Raw genomic sequence first — 11068 nt, 5'->3', positions numbered from 1 at the left:
CTAATTTACAAACAGGAGTCAGGGGACACCTGAGTGCCTCTGTCAGTTGACCTTCTGACTTTGGCTCAGGTCATGATTTCATGGTTTGTGAGTTTGAGCCCCACACTGAGCTGTCTGCTGTTGGCCTAGAGCCTGCTTTGGATCCTCTGTCCCTCTCCCTTTGCCCCTTCCTCATATGTGCATGTGAGTGCATGCCTATGTGTATACGTGCCTATGTGTGTGCTCTCTCTCTCTCTCCTAAATAATTAAACATTAGTAAAAACAAATGAGTCAGGGAGAATTTTAAAATATAGCCACAGGAGTGCCTTGCTGGCTAAATTGGTAGAGTATGTGACTCTTAATCTTGAGGTCGTGAGTTTAAGCTCCACGTTAGGTAAAGAACTTACTTAAAAAAATAATCTATAGAATAGTCTAGAATCCTGCCAGAGTTAAGAAGTGAATTAACAGTTATAAATAGTTCTTTGACATGTTTTAAACATGGTTTGGTAAAACAATTAATAAATCTAGGCTCACTAAACTAATAGGTTAACATGTACCTATTGTGTGTCTGTTTAATAATATAGACATTGATTTCATAGCCTGAAAAAACCTGCCATTCCAACCTTCTGGAATAAATTTACAACTTGACCACCCAAACCAAGAATACTTCAGTTTCTACTAGCAGTTTCAAAGAAGGTAACACTTCAGTATGTCATAATGCTCAGTGACCTTCATAATTACGATGTTTTTAATCACTGACCTTCCTTTAAGGATGTTACAAATACAACATGAATTAACTATCATAATTATATCATAATTATCAAATATAGACCGATAAAGCAAAGCAAAAGGAAAAAATAATTCTGTTACCTAGAAAAATAAATGGAAAAACTACAACAAAAATATTGTTAACATATGTGTATCCTTCTGTTTTTTCCCTACACATATGAATCCTATTTATTTCTTTGTCCACTGTGCCCTGCACATAACCCTCTTATCAGGTACCCAAAGGTGTGATACACTTTAAATTATGTCAGTTTTCCATACCAATCTATGTATGCATTCACACTGGTTAAATTTCTTGAATCTTAACAAACATAAAAGGAAATTTTTAAATATATTTAAAAAAACTCGCCCCACAACTTCTCAGTGGGAATGCTATTCATCAAAATGCAATGATTTAACATGCAGAATATACAGATGCCAAGTTGGATAATCCCACTTTTATCATTCACTTTAGATCTTGAGAATGTAAAGTATTTACAAGATAAATATTAAAATCTTGCTCAAATGTCCTATTTATGTTAATAATGTGTCTCTCTCTTAAATACTGAGAATAAACTGAGGGTTGATGGGGGTGAGGGAGAGGGGAAAGTAAAGGATGGGCATTGAGGACTGAGGAGGGCATATGTTGAGATGAGCACTAAGTGTTGTATGGAAACCAATTTGACAATAAATTATATTTAAAAAGAAACAAATAATAATGTGTCTCTGACAATTCTATGTTTTTAAAGAACAAATATTTGCTATAAAGTGAGTTTTACAAATTAATATCTATACATTATGAGCAAATGTGAATCTTTTAAGTTTAGATTTATCATAGCTTAGCTAATAAAACCAAACAAATTAAGGAAAAAGAGTTTCTTTGCCAAAAATAAATTTAAAAGACAAGTAAGAAATAATCTATTTCAGGAAAAATATATACGGTTATTTATGCAGATGAATGTTGTGATTTTTTAGTATTTTCAGAAAGGAGAATCTAAAAACAAAGGAAATAAACAACACTATATATCTCCGGAAGTAGGCTATGAAAGTATATAGTCCTTATAATTTTACACTAAGTTGACATACTCATAAATAAGTAGTGAGAAGTTTCAAGGGCTAACTTGAACTTACTCTCTAGAGTCATGTAAGTGTCAAGAGATAAGATTTAACCCAAGAGAAATGGAACTTCCCCAAAGGAATGTGCTAATTAAAGGTGTGGTTGAAAAAACAGTTACATTTATTTAAAATAAGCATAAAACAAACAGATTAGATCTCTGATGTCTTTGCACATGATTTTCAGTGGCTCTGTGTGTGTGTGTGTGTGTGTGTGTGGTTATTCACATGGTTATGCTTACTGAAATTGCAAATCGAAATATAAAAATAAAAGAGAAAAGGAAAAACAGGAAAGTGATTAGTGTTCCTTTTTACAGGATTGGGGCGCCTGGATAGCTCAGTCGGTTACGTGTCCAACTTTGGCTCAGGTCATGCATGATCTCATGGCTCATGAGTTCGAGCCACTCATCAGGCTCTGTGCTGACAACTCAGAGCCTGGAAACTGCTTAGGATTCTGTGTCTCCCTCTCACACTCTGTCTCTCTCTCTCTCTCTCAAGAATAAATAAACATTAAACATTTTTAAAAATATATAGCAGTATTAAAGTTTTATACCATGTTGTATTAAAAATAGGGGAAAACAGGGGCGCCTGGGTGGCTTAGTCGGTTAAGCGTCCGACTTTCACTTAGGTCATGATCTCGCGGTTCATGGGTTCGAGCCCCACGTCCGGCTCTGTGCTGACTGCCAGCTCAGAGCCTGGAGCCTGTTTCAGTCTGTGACTCCCTCTCTCTCTGACCCTCCCCTCCTCACACTGTATCTCTCTCTCTCTCCTAGAAATAAATAAAAATATTTAAAAAAAAAAAATAGGGGAAAACATACTTTCTTTTCTAAGTTCATGTTTCATTCCCTGAGCTGACCTAAATCAGTGTCTTTCAAAGTAATTGGTAGCTTTTTAGATAATTCTCACCCACCGCCACTGGAGGAGAGGGGGCGAAAGAAGGGAGTAGCTACATTGGAACAAACCTATTCCATCCTTGGAACGTAAACAGACATGGATGAATAAATGACCACCAAAGCCAAGCATGTCTATGGACAGCAACAGGATCTTCCCATATCAAAAGTGACTTAATATCTCAGACAGAACTGGCACAAGTTTCCTCAAACTTTTACCATCTTCGCTATGATCCATACATCAGTGGTTTTCAAAATGTGGTCTCTGGACCAGCAGGGTCAGCATCACCAACTCCTACACCAGCACCTGTTTCCACTGAATCATACACACTGGTAGTGGGGTTCAGTAATGTGCTTTAACAAGTCACCTCCAGGTCACGCCTGAGTTAAGAACCACTGATCTACACAGCTGATATACCCTCTCTGTAGTACCAAAGATCTCTATAATATGCCCGCACTTCAGAGAAATTTTTGTTTTGTGGCAAATCTGGACAGGAGCAACCGAACATAATATACCTTAACAACAACCGTGGCAATTAGCATATACTGCATCTCAAAGCAATCACAAAAGGACTAAGAAACAATATTTACTTACCCTGACCCAATTAAAGAAACGACCTGTCTCACACATCTGAGATGGGGGAATAATGGGAGTTATCAACAGGCCCTGGATCTGACGAGCACAGGGTTTACTTTGCTTGGGATGGTCGAGCTCTCTGCCCTGTCATCAGCTAACGTGGGAAGCCCAGCTGTGAGTCAGCCTCTGCTCGGTTTGTAATCAGATGGTTGCCTTCACTGGGATAATGGGGTTTTCCTGCGGCTGGATGAAGCTTCCAACTCTGCCTCTGTATGAAACGTGCTAGTGCAACAGGCATATTATCTGGTTGTTCCGAAACTATGTCATACATCACAGCAAACTAAGAATCCAGACTGGTTTTTCTTCTTAGAACATGCTGTTAGGAAGCTCTCCCTGCTGGTGGGATCCTGGTATCATTGCTCCCACAGCAGTGATAGCCTATGGCAACTCAAACACAGGAAACACTGGGCATGTTTGAAGGACAAGAAATGTGTAACAAACACTTTTTAACTTTGGAAAATCTCATGCTGTCACCCCTCACCCTCCCACCTCCCCATCCCCCCACCCCCCACCCACCATGGTGTCCCAAGGCGGTGGAAAACCACAGCTCTCAAAGCTCCAATTCAAAATTCCCGTTAATTGTACAATTTTATTGTTCATTTGTTTCCATCTAGGAAATGTCAGTAATAGTAAGAAGTTAGCCAGGACACCAAACATGGTCATAAAATTCACTTTTACCTTTTCCAATATTAGGTACCACCCAAAATTGTTGTGAAGTATTTAAATTAACACCACCCCTTTTCTTTTGCTTTATCAATTGAGGTATGTTGAAAGAATTAGAAGAAAAGTGCTGAAGGTTAGATATTAAGCATTGATTTAAAGGCAGAATTTCTCACATTCTTGTCTGATTTTATCTCCACAGTTACCACCTATCCTGTACCATAACCCACCAGCAATACAGCCCTGATAAATTGGTGCCAAATAGTTTAAATTCAGCTATTAATGCACCTGGGATACTACTTATTTTTGGTCCAATATTTTCACTGCAATAGTTGCATGATCTGTAAAAAACAACTCACTGTTTCTTATATGGTGGGGGGAGGGGGGTAAAGGGAAATAGTTTCCGAATGTTTCTTACCTAAGGCATAGCTGCCCCTTGTAGGTCAGAATGATATAAAAGCACCATGTTGCCAGTTTCAGCAATTTACCACCAGGAGATATATGTTTCCAACACATGTGCACTTAGTTAATCATGCAATCCATAAATTGATATCAAGTACCAATTACCTCAAGGAACTGGATTAGGTGTTAAAGAGGTGCAGACGGGAAAATAAAATACTCGTAATTCTTTTCATCCAGCAGAGTCTTTATTTCCTTAGGAATTCAAACCGTTTTGATGGAGAATTCCACTATTATTTTAAAATGTCAGCTGCTTGTTCCTGGAAATAAGTATTTCTATAAAATTAGCTTTTCTTTTTTTTAACTTTTTAAAAATGTTTTATTTATTTCTGAGAAAGACAGAGAAAGTGTGAGCAGGGGAAGGTCAGTGAGAGAGGGAAACACAGAATCTGAAGCAGGCTCTAGGCTCTGAGCAGGCTGTCAGCACAGAGCCCCAACGGGGCTCAAACCCACAAACCGTGAGATCATGACCTGAGCCAAAGTCAGACACTTAACCGACTGAGCCACCCAAGCGCCCCTAAAATTAGTATTTCTTTGGGCGCCTAGGTGACTCATTTGGTTAAGCATCTGACTTCGGCTGGGTCATGATCTCAGTTGGTGAGTTGGAGCCCTGTGTTGTGCTCTGTGCTGACAGCTTAGAGCGTGGATCCTGCTTCGGATTCTGTCTCCCTCTCTCTGTTCCTTCCCCATTTGCACTCTGTCTCTCTATCTCTCTTAAAAATAAGTAAACATTACATATTTTTAATTAAAAAATTTAAATTAGTATTTCTTTTTTTTTTTAAATGTTTTATTTATTTCTAGAGGAGAGAGAGACAGCGTGAGCAGGGGAGGGCCAGAGAGAGAGAGAGGGAGACACAGACTCTCAAACAGGCTCCAGGCTCCGAGCCGGCAGTCAGCACAGAGCCCAACGCGGGGCTCGAACCCACGAACCGCGAGATCATGACCTAAGCGAAAGTCGGACGCTTAACCGACTAAGCCACCCAGGCGCCCCTAAATTAGTATTTCTTTAAAGGTTCCTTATGATATTACTCAGTTGACTTGGCCGCCTCATTTTTATACATGTATTACCTAACTTCCTAGAGAATAGTTACATAGTATTGAAGCCACATAATGCAAATCAATCAATTTCATGTGATTTTAAAGAAATTTTAGCATCTCCTCAGGCAGATATTGGGTGTGCAGAATATATCTGGGGCATATTCAGGAAAGGGTGACTGTTTCTCCATAGATCATAAGGTACAAGGTGGGTAGTACATTATGGAGAGAAATAATGCAAATTTCATGGGGAAATCATATTTGACAGGAATTTGAATGCCAGGTATTGGATGTCAGGTGTTAACCTGATTCTATGAGAAGAAGGAGCCATTGAAAGTATTTCAGCTGCAGACTAAGCGAAGGAAATCTGAATCAAGGAACTACCTGTGTAAGCTAAGGAGAAGAAAGAGTAAAGAATGGAAGGGGAACAGGTGATAAAGTAGGAAGCTTCTGCAATAGTCAAAGTAAGCAACAGTGACTCACTGAGGTCTACAGTTAAGACGCAATTATGATGAGGAGGAAGAGGGTGCTGATGGGGATAGAATTAATAACAATTTGATAGAGTGATATGTATGAGAACAATTCTGCAGCGCCAACAAGCAAAGGCCATTGCAATAAAGGATATAAAGAAAATCAGAATAAAATGTCCTCATCTGGCTTGGAAATATAAATACTCTGATGCATGACAGCTATATGGTTTCAGTCCATTATCATATTGTCTTTAATATAAGAGAGATATTACAATATGAATGGCTAATTACTTTAAGTGGTAAATTCCACATTGTGTGCATTATGTTTAAAGGGTCTCAACTGAAAGAATAAGCCAGAAAACATCATAATGGAAAGTCTTAAAAGATGAACTTATCTTTGAATTATGTTTTGCTTAATGGATGCCTTTGGGTTAAAAGTTCAAGTTACTTTTCTGGAGAAAAAAAATTAAAATTATCTCCTAAAGAATGAGTCCATAACCACTCCCATTCCTCTCCATACTCATTCTGGCGAGTCCAATTCATTTCAATTAAGAATATTATTACTGAGTGTCTGAAATATGTAAGGCATTGTGTTTGGTGGAATGCGGCCAGGAGAAGACCAAATGAGTCAAAGGTAATTCTGGTATAAAAATCTAATACAGGAAAATTTTGCTAAAGATAAAAATGTTGATACTGAGAAAAGATTTTAAGGCAGTGGTTCTCAACCCTAACTGCACATGGGAATCACCTAGGATCTCTAAGAAATACTCATATGTTCTCCACCTCCAGGGATACTGCCTTAATTGGCATGGGTTGTAGGAAGGACATCAAGATTTTCTAAATCTTATGAGGTGTTTAATTATGAAATAGCTTATATTTGATGTAGAACATTTATAGATGGATAAAATCTTGACAGGAGTCAAGAGATAGAAGTAAAAATCAAAAGACATTTGCAAAGGAACAAATGCAAGAAAGAGGTAAAATGAAAAGCTTGAGGCAGGGCCATGTTCTGCAGCTCCTTATAGATCAGACGATGTAGAACTAGGAGGAAGACCCAATTAGACCCAAGATACCCGGTTTCGTGTCTTGAATGTGCCCCTTAACTGTTGTGTGATTTTAGACCACTCCCCTAACTTCTGAATACTGGTTTCGTCATTGGTAAATAGTTATTTCTCAAGGTATACAGAGTCATTACTGTCATAGGCTGAATTGTGCCCCTCCCAACTCCTATGTTGGAATCCTAACCCTAAGTACCTCAGAAGGTGGCCATATTTGGAGACAGTGTCTTTAGAGAGGTAATTAAGTTAAAATGAGGTAATTAGGGTAAGCCCATCCCAATGTGACCAGTGTCCTCAGAGGAGGGGGAACCGGGACACTAAAAGGTACAAAGGGACGACACAAGGAGAAGACAGCCATTTAAAGGCCAAGAACAGAGGCCTGGAACTGATCCTTTCCCTCACAGCCCTCAGAAGGAACTAACTCTGCCCTTGATCTCAGACTTCCAGGCTCCAAAACGTGTCTGTTTAAGCAGTCCAGTTTGTTGCACTTGGTTACAACAGCCTTAGCAAATTTATTCAAGCACCAAGATGAGGAGTTTATATTAAATCTGTAGTATACAATCATCCAAAGGTTTTTTTTTTTTAATAGAAGTGTGCAATGACCAGAGCCACTTTCCTTAATTCCCCCATCATCTACTTCTCCATTCTGAATAGTGAAGTCCTCAGGATTACAGAGATTTTAGAATTCACTTGTCTCCTTTCTCTTCATTGTAAAGTCAAATGCAGGTACTTGAGGTCTCTCTTAGGCAAGAGAGATTTAAAAAAAAACCTTAACTACTAATTTTTTCTTTATTATTTAAAAAACTATGCTGTGAACACCTATTGGAGGGCTTGAATATTCATTGTGTCATGTTCCTTCAGGTAGGGGAAGCTGACTTTGAGCCTATGAGGTAAGATAGTGCTTGCCAAACCATTCTTTTAAAAAATTGTTTAATGTTTATTTATTTTTGAGAGACAGAGAGAGCAGGGGAGGGGCAGAGAGAGAGGGAGACAAAGAATCAGGAGCAGGCTCCAGGCTCCGAGCTGTCAGCACAGAGCACGACGCAGGGCTCGAACCCACAGACCATGAGATAATGACCTGAGCCGAAGTCGGGCTCTGAACTAACTGAGCCACCCAGGCGCCCCTAAACCATTCTTTATAAAGCTTATTCTTGAGGCATCATGTTGTAAACATATAGAAGAGAATTTCATTAACAATCTTGCAGTTCTTGATTACTTCCTGTTTCTCTTTAGAACATAATTTATCAGAATCAATTTCCTTCAATATCAATATGTCAACTTAATAGATATTTAGATCGATGCAAATCCATGAGTTGTGCAAATGAACTTCATCTGAAAAGCATTAAAACTGAGCATGAACTCTATGTGGTCTTCATGGGAGGAGATCTGTATATCACATAAAAATCTAGTAAATGGGGACAGTACAGGATTCAAATTAAGCAATATTTATAGAATCCCATAATATCTAGAATCTAGAAAATAAAGGAAAACAACAACAACAATAGCAACAAAACAGAACCAATTTCAAGGTACTTATTTCTCATTATCAGAAATTTCAGAATTTACAGGCTTATCTTTAAATATATTAACATCTATACAATTAAGTACTTGTTTACACATTAGGTAGAAATTAGTAGTTTACAAATAAACTGTAATCAAAATGATGCAACCTACTGAGGGAATGATCAAAAATGGTGCTCTGATTCAATTAACCCTTGAAGAGACATTGTTAAGACTTTTTCATCTTGACAGCTTTAGCACCAGTGGAGGGCCTGGACTGTGGCCATCTGTGAAACGTAGGAATTTTGCCCTCCTTAGCAATTAAATACTCATTTCCATTTATTTAAAATAGCACCATGTCTTGGACTATTTAGAAGTTAACTTGTTCTTCCTGTGTCCATTATCTTCTAATAAATATGTGTCACTTCAACAGTTAGAAAAATCTATGTAATCTCTTCTCCCCACATGTACCTCTGTATATGTGATCAACTCTGGTCTGGTCTATTCTATTCTATTCTATTCTATCCTTTGTGTTCTATTCCATTCCATTCTATTCCAATACTTTTCAGTGACAAAACAAAACTGAGTTATAATTCACAAAATTGATTTCCTGATCCTCTTAGAGACATGGGTCATAAAATGGGTCACTAACCTTCAAATCTAATGGGTCACTAAAACCTGTATTTTGAGAAACATTGTTCTAAAAACAATGTTTTCTTGAACAATGTGCCTTTTGGTAGGAAACATCCATACCTCAAGAATCTCGGTTCTTTACCACAGAAATGTCTTAACTAGACAGAAACTAGAATCATGATATCCCTTCCCACATTAAAATAGCATCATAGTTATAAATGTTAATAAAATTTGGAGCATTTCTGGACTCTGAATATTGTCAGAGGGCTTTCAGAACTGAATCTGATGTTCATATGAAAGAAATGCTAGTATTTAATATTTCACCTAGCTGTGCTAAGGGGACTTTGAATAAACCTAAATATGTCGAAAAAATCATCTACTTGTCTTTAGAACTTGGCTGATTCCTCTAAAATGAGTTTTTTCTTCCTCTGACTGGAGTAAAATGCAGTTAATGGAAGAGTTTTAATATTCCATATGCCATACTTGTGAAAAGCCTCAAGCACTTTGCTCAGATTTCAAGAAAAGAGATTTCCTTTGAAATACAAATCAATCATTTTATAAAAAGATTCCATATTGCCATCTTAGAAATATCACAGTGTTGGACTTTGCAATAGTTATTTAAATTTTAGACAGAGGCAGATCTTGTCTGTATCACCATTTTGCTTGAGATAGAAAGCTTCAGTGGAGTATTTCCAACCAGTCTGGAGCTTCTGAACTTAATAGGTTGAGGCAAAAAAAAGTACCTTCATCACTCAACTCCAACCTCGGGTTTCATTAACTGAAACTTACCCTTAGCTGTGGTTAATGGCCTCAAAAAAGGAAATGAGACAGCAACTTACTGTCTTTCCCAGCGTGGTTTTGCTCTCTTCTGCTCTCCTGACAGAATTAGTGTTGCCTGCTTTAAAAAAAGTTTCAAAGAAGGCAATACGCTACAGATTCCTACTTGACCATCCTGTCCCCTGGCAAGGTGATGGCACTCACTGTCCCCTTGAAAATTGTGATGTGGCTTGGCACTTCCCGCTGCTTCCCTGGCAGCTACCATTTCAAGATGTTTTCTCGTGTGTGTGTGTGCGTGTGTGTGTATGCCAGTGCTCACGTGCTGTAAAGAAAACCAGAATATTTATTTTCTGAGAAAATAGTATAGTTTATTTTTTTCTTAAATAGTTTGTCAAATTGGTTTCCATATAACATCCAGTGCTCATCCCAACAAGTGCCCTCCTCCATGCCCATCACCCACCTTCCCCTCCCCCCCACCCCCATCAGCCCTCAGTTTGTTCTCAGCATTCAAGAGTCTCTCATGGTTTGCCTCCCTCCCTCTCCCCAACTATTTTCCCCCTTCTTCTCCCCCATGGTCCTCTGCTAAGTTCCTCCTAATCAACATATATGTGCAAACATATGGTATCTATCCTTCTCTGCCTGACTTATTTTGCTCAGCATAACACCCTCAAGTTCAAACCATGTTGGTACACATGGCCAGATTTCATTCTTTCTCATTGCCATGTATTATTTCATTGTATAGATAAACCGCATCTTCTTGATCCATTCGTCAGTTGATGGACACTTAGGCTGTTTACATGATTTGACTATTGTTGAGTGCTGCTATGAACACTGGAATACATGTGTCCCTATGCATCAGCACTCCTGTGTCCCTTGGGTACATTCCTAGCAGTGCTATTGCTGGGTCATAGGGGGGTTCTATTGTTAATTTTTTGAGGAACCTCCACAGTGTTTTTCAGACGGGCTGCACCAGTTTACATTCCCACCAACAGTGTAGGAGGGTTCCTGTTTCTCCACATCCTCGCCAGCATCTAGAGTTCTCTGATTTGCTCATTTTAGACACTCTGACTGGTGTGAGGTGGTATCTCAGTA

Source organism: Hyaena hyaena, unplaced genomic scaffold (genome assembly GCF_003009895.1).
Source record: "Hyaena hyaena isolate Hyena2069 unplaced genomic scaffold, ASM300989v1 scaffold_604, whole genome shotgun sequence".
NCBI classification, from domain to species: domain Eukaryota; kingdom Metazoa; phylum Chordata; class Mammalia; order Carnivora; family Hyaenidae; genus Hyaena; species Hyaena hyaena.
The sequence above is the reverse complement of the archived record's forward strand: the minus strand, read 5'-3'. Positions refer to the sequence as shown.